The sequence below is a fragment of the Sinocyclocheilus anshuiensis genome, unplaced genomic scaffold (genome assembly GCF_001515605.1).
Source record: "Sinocyclocheilus anshuiensis isolate Anshui unplaced genomic scaffold, SAMN03320099.WGS_v1.1 scaffold3228, whole genome shotgun sequence".
Classification (NCBI taxonomy): domain Eukaryota; kingdom Metazoa; phylum Chordata; class Actinopteri; order Cypriniformes; family Cyprinidae; genus Sinocyclocheilus; species Sinocyclocheilus anshuiensis.
In genome coordinates this window covers 69,443-74,851 of record NW_015552997.1, presented here as the reverse complement: position 1 = coordinate 74,851, position 5,409 = coordinate 69,443, and the positions used below count along the sequence as shown (strand labels likewise).

The window sequence follows — 5,409 nt, the reverse complement described above, 5'->3', positions numbered from 1 at the left end:
TTCCTTTCCTTTCCTTTCCTTTCCTTTCCTTTCCTTTCCTTTCCTTTCCTTTCCTTTCCTTTCCTTTCCTTTCCTTTCCTTTCCTTTCCTTTCCTTTCCTTTCCTTTCCTTTCCTTTCCTTTCTTTACAGCTAGAATAGGCATTAGGCAGTTTCAGTGTCTCCAAGCGGTACTACAAAATAAAGCATGTTTTCAAACAACCTTGCGTCGAGCCTCCCTCAACTCAAAAATCACAAACAAAGCTCTTACAGCTCTATAAAAGTGAAGGCATGTCTCATGTAAAAGTAGGCTGCTTACAATAAAAAGTCCAACATATTAGAAATACTTTTAACTTGAAGTTTAGCTCACCTGTTCTCCGGAAGTTTGTCATGTAGATTGAAACCCAAACAATCTATCAGATTTCTCCATCTTGGAAAAACACTACCAATGTTTACTTTGTTTTACACCGTTGCCTGTCTGTGTGTATTTTGACAAGTCTTCAAATTTTGTCTTACACTTCTGTAACGGAATCAGAAATTGTTTTTTGTTTTTATCACTGAATAAATAACTCTCTGGCTCAGCTTGCTACAGTAGCCCTGCCCACAAATCACTATTGCCTGCGCGAAGGTGTAAAAAAATGTTTCTAGCTAAAATTGCTTACCTTTAACAAGGCCCATATTTTAATGCTAAGTGTGAATAATACTAAATTAACTAAATTAACACCTTAATCTATCTATCTATCTATCTATCTATCTATCTATCCTCATAAATACAGAATCATAATGTCAGTAAATGAGAAAACTCAGTAACTGCATGAAACGGGATGCCGATGAATTAGGGCAGGATCTGTTTGTTCGACCAACGGCAGTGTAAAATGATACCTTTCACCTTCAGCTTTCATGATGTGCCTTATTTCCGAATTAATCAGAAAACTCAGCAGTGAAACAATGTAGGGCGCAAGTTGATTGGATCCTGAAAAGTTAGACTATCATATTACTATTCCACAGCTGCATGGTCTTGGATATGTCAGCAGGAAAGAAAAGTAATTTCAGAGCCCAAACGTACTACATTTTGAAGAAATATGATCAAAACAAACATATTTTTTCTTTAGAATAATGCACACTGATGAAGCATGCCCAATACAGCCTGGGACATTTATACACACACACACACACACACACACACACACACACACACAAACAAGAAAGTATTTTCATGCATGAAATCAATTTCACATCATCTTGAAAGAAATCAGAAGTGTTCAAACTTTATGACACTGTCTGTTTTTCTAACATGTTCATTTGTATTATTCTCCAGATTTATTGAAGATTGCATCATGCATTCATGTTGGTAAAGTCTCATGCAAATAAAAACGAGGCTGGGGATTTTTATTTCATCACTCATAGAGAACGTGGCAAGGCTTCCGGTCTTTAATGCACTGAGAGTAACTCGGCTCCATGTACCGGAAAGATTATTCATGCGTAACAATTCAATTTATGAGGAGGGGGCGGTGAAATAGATTGAGGGACGTTTTGTTATCCTCTCACTCGGGCCATCAGGTGAGGAGGGGAACAGGACCTGGTCATCTCCCCAGAAATCAATCAGTGTAAGCGAGTACAGATCCTTCTCCCCGCTCTGCCTCACGGGCCGTCTGAACAAATCAATTTCCCCTCATTCATTCCTGTGGCCTCCTCCGGGGGCATCTGCCTGTCAGAAAATCTGCATCTTTCACCTGACAGATTACCACTGAGAAAAAAGATGTGAGGAAATTAGGAAAAAAACTCAAGCTCTCGGTTTGGAACTGCGTGTTGCCAGGGAAACCATGAGGGGACTCTCTTGATGTGAGAAGACAGAGATTGACATGTCTTTAAAAAATAAAATCGAGTATTAAAGTTTAAATTACCGTGAAATCAAAACTGGAGTTACGTCTGCTGGTTTTGATGCCACCTGCATCTACATACACGCTAGTGTACTCAAAAAATATCGACAAAAGTCCCTTCAAAAATAATACCAAGGTAATTTGTGATATGATTCTCATGATTTTATAAATCTTACCCTGGTACGCAGTAAACGATGGTACTGTAAAACCACAGTGCATGCTAAAATATTAAGATACTGAATTGCATATTGTAAACTATGTCTATGTGTGTGTGTGTGTTCCTCTTTTCAGCTAGGCAAGTGTTTCTCAGCAGGACGCTAAAATCAGCGGCGAGAGAAAGAGAAATAAGCAGTGGGTATTCATTACTGCTGGACTGAGTCCTCAGCGACTGATCGATCTGCTAAATGAGAAAGTTCAGAAGTGAACTCTAAAAGACTTTCAGGGTGAACGATCAGATTCTTGCAAGTTTTACAGCTAAAGAAAGAGAGAGAGAACACACTGTTACACAACAAATATGTTCACACACATACACTACCATTCAAAAGTTTGAGGTCAGTAAGAAGTTATAATATAAAGAAAATATACTTTTATTCAGTAAAGCTGCATTAATTTTTTTTTTTTTTTTTTAAAGTGGCAATGAAGACTTTTCTAGTCCAAATAAACATTGTTCATCATCATCACAAAAATATGAAGCAGGACAACTGTTTTTAACATTGATAATAACCAGAAATGTTTTGTGAGCAGCAAATCAGCATATTAGAATGATTTCTGAAGGATCATGTGACACTGAAGACTGGAGTAATGATGCTGAAAATTCAGCTTTGATCACAGCAATAAATTACATTTTAAAATACATTTGCACAGAAAACAGATATTTTAAAATGAAATAATATTTACTAATATGTACACTGATTTTAGCCTTGGTGAGCAAAAGAGACTTCTTTAAAAAAAAAATTAAACCGTAAACCTTAGACAGACACAGACAGACAGACAGACAGACAGACAGATAGATAGATAGATAGATAGATAGGCAAAATGAATGTCATTTAATAACCAATACATCATAATAAATATATTTAATGTCTATTTTATGTATGTAAATGTTTTATGCATTTTTATGGTTTATAAAATACAAAAAAAATGTCTGTTTATGTTGGTATATGGTGTTAAGTATGATAGTAAAGGCTATCAAGAAAACCAGCTAAACCAAGTTTTTCTTTCTTTCTTTCTTTCTTTCTTTCTTTCTTACTTTCTTTCTTTCTTTCTGTTTACATGCAATTGTTTTGGCCTATAATCGGCCTCCCATATATATGTAATTGCTGTTTCCGTGTTTAACATTTTAACTTCACTGTGATCAATATTTGCAGCTTGAGTTCGTCCTCTGTCTGACCCAAGTGAATTCACTTTACATGCAGGCCATGAAAACGAGCTCCGATTATTACAGTAAATATTTGAAAGACCTCGAAGTCACCATATGCTTCAATAAAAGTCACGGAGCAAGACTTTCAGGCATGTATTCCCATGAAAAATAACAACAGACCTTCAGTCCACAGAACACATGCCTTCTGATAGCGTGCGTTCATCATTATGTCGAGTAATTGCTCGAGTGACCTTTACTGATAAGAAACTGTGGCTCCCCAAATCTCTATCGCTCTCTGTCAGGATCTCTTTTAGTATTCCTTCTCCTCTATACATTCAATTTATCCCTGTCATTTTCTCAGTCTCCCTCTGGCTTCTCTTCCAATCACATACAAAACAAAGCAGGACTTGAGCAGATAGTCGAGGCCTGACTAGAAGAACTCTAGATAGCAACTTCACTGTGACTATAAACAACAACACTGGCCTGGAAAGTACATGATAAACACAAAGGCAAACATATGGGCTGTAAATGCACAAGGGTAAACAATGCAACAAGATCACCTGACAACAAGATACACCTTCTTCTTCTTCTTCTGATGTTTATTGGCGGTTTTGGCAAACCAACTTAAAAGTGCATTATTGCCACCTACTGATCTGGAGTGTGGAGTGAACAGATTTGGTAGAGAGAAGGACATTTAAAAAAATAAAAAATAATAATAATAATACCACAATTACAATTTATATTCTTTCCATATTTCCTGTCTTTTTTAGATAATTGAACACTTCTTCTTTAATTCTTGATTGCATTTGTCTATTCCCTAGTAATATCTTGAGTGATACTTTATCATGTGCCATCAAACCTAATTTATGATTAAGCTGATTTCTTTCTCTTTCATACGCATCACATTCTAGAAGAATGTGCAAAAAAGACTCCCACTAATACCTCCTTCTTAATTTGAGCCTTTCTTATTTAATTTTCCAGATAAACTATAGAGTCCATAGTACTACGCCCCTTTCGAAACCCACTTTGATATGCTGAAAAAATATTCCTACTCTCAATTACAAATATCAATCTATTCATGACCATCCGTTCCATGAGCTTGCATAGGTTGGATGTCAAAGCTATAGGTCTATAATTACTAGCCTTTGAATGATCTTTTCCTGGTTTTGCAATCGGCACAATTACTCCGTGCTTCCAATCCACTGGCATGATCCCTGTTTTCCAAATCTTATTAAAAAAACTTTAAACCACACCTAAATATTCGTCTGATAAATATTTAATCATCTCATAACATATTTCATCTTTACCTGGGACAAGATACACCTAAAGACAGTTGGGAAAGGTCATTAGTTTGTGGATAGGATTTGATGCACTCACACTGCATTGAGACTTGACTTCTTACCTCCATATGCTGGAAAGGGAATGAAACATTTTTCAGCATTCAAACACTGGAGATCCAATGAATAAAACAAGATCTCACAAGAAATGGTGATACTTCAAAATAAAAAGCAAACTACATTTCAAAATAAAAGACATGGAACTGACACTTAAAGACATGTACAAAAAGCATTACAATGCACAACTGATTTTACTGATTTCTTTTTTTCTTTTTTTTCTTTTGACATTTGTCTGGTAAAAATTGTATAAACTGACCTAAACAATTACACTGTTATGTTAATCTATATTTTGTTTAATTTATTGCTTAATTTTTTTTATGTTATTATATTTTAAGTTTTAAGTGTATTGCTATTTTTTATATATATATATATTATTACGTTTTTAATGAAAACATGGATTATTTGTCCAGTCCAGTGAAGGCGTCTTAACTCTTCAGTAGATGACAAGATGAGATTGCTCACTGTGTCCTCTCGATAGTCCATCAGGCTCTATCCTGATTGAGTCTGGGCCCCTCGGACCCCTCATGCCACCAGAACCCTGATTACACACGTTCTGCTTCTAGGCTCACATTCTTCTTTCAAACTCTTGGACCCTGATGATGCTGTTAAGATTTTAACAAGCATCTCACGACTGAGAACAAATACAGTCACAAACTAAAACAGAAACTCTTTAGCGAGGATTTATCAAGCCTCATTATTTATGGGTGTTTTGTTTTTTTTTTTCTGGCTGTGGTAATTTTTTAAGGTAAGACTCTACAGGTGAATAAGGTTATTTATTTATTTTTATTTTTTTAC

The 5,409-nt window shown here is 35.7% G+C and overlaps 1 long non-coding RNA gene across 1 annotated transcript in view; it reads right to left on the bottom strand.

The window, feature by feature from the left end:
* LOC107668181 (uncharacterized) overlaps positions 1-4,711 on the bottom strand; it is a 73,115-nt gene extending 68,404 nt beyond the window's left edge. The window contains exon 1 of the long non-coding RNA XR_001631865.1: positions 4,620-4,711. This is a non-coding gene — a long non-coding RNA (uncharacterized LOC107668181). The remainder of the gene's footprint in view (positions 1-4,619) is intronic.
* Between the last annotated feature and the right edge of the window lie 698 nt (positions 4,712-5,409).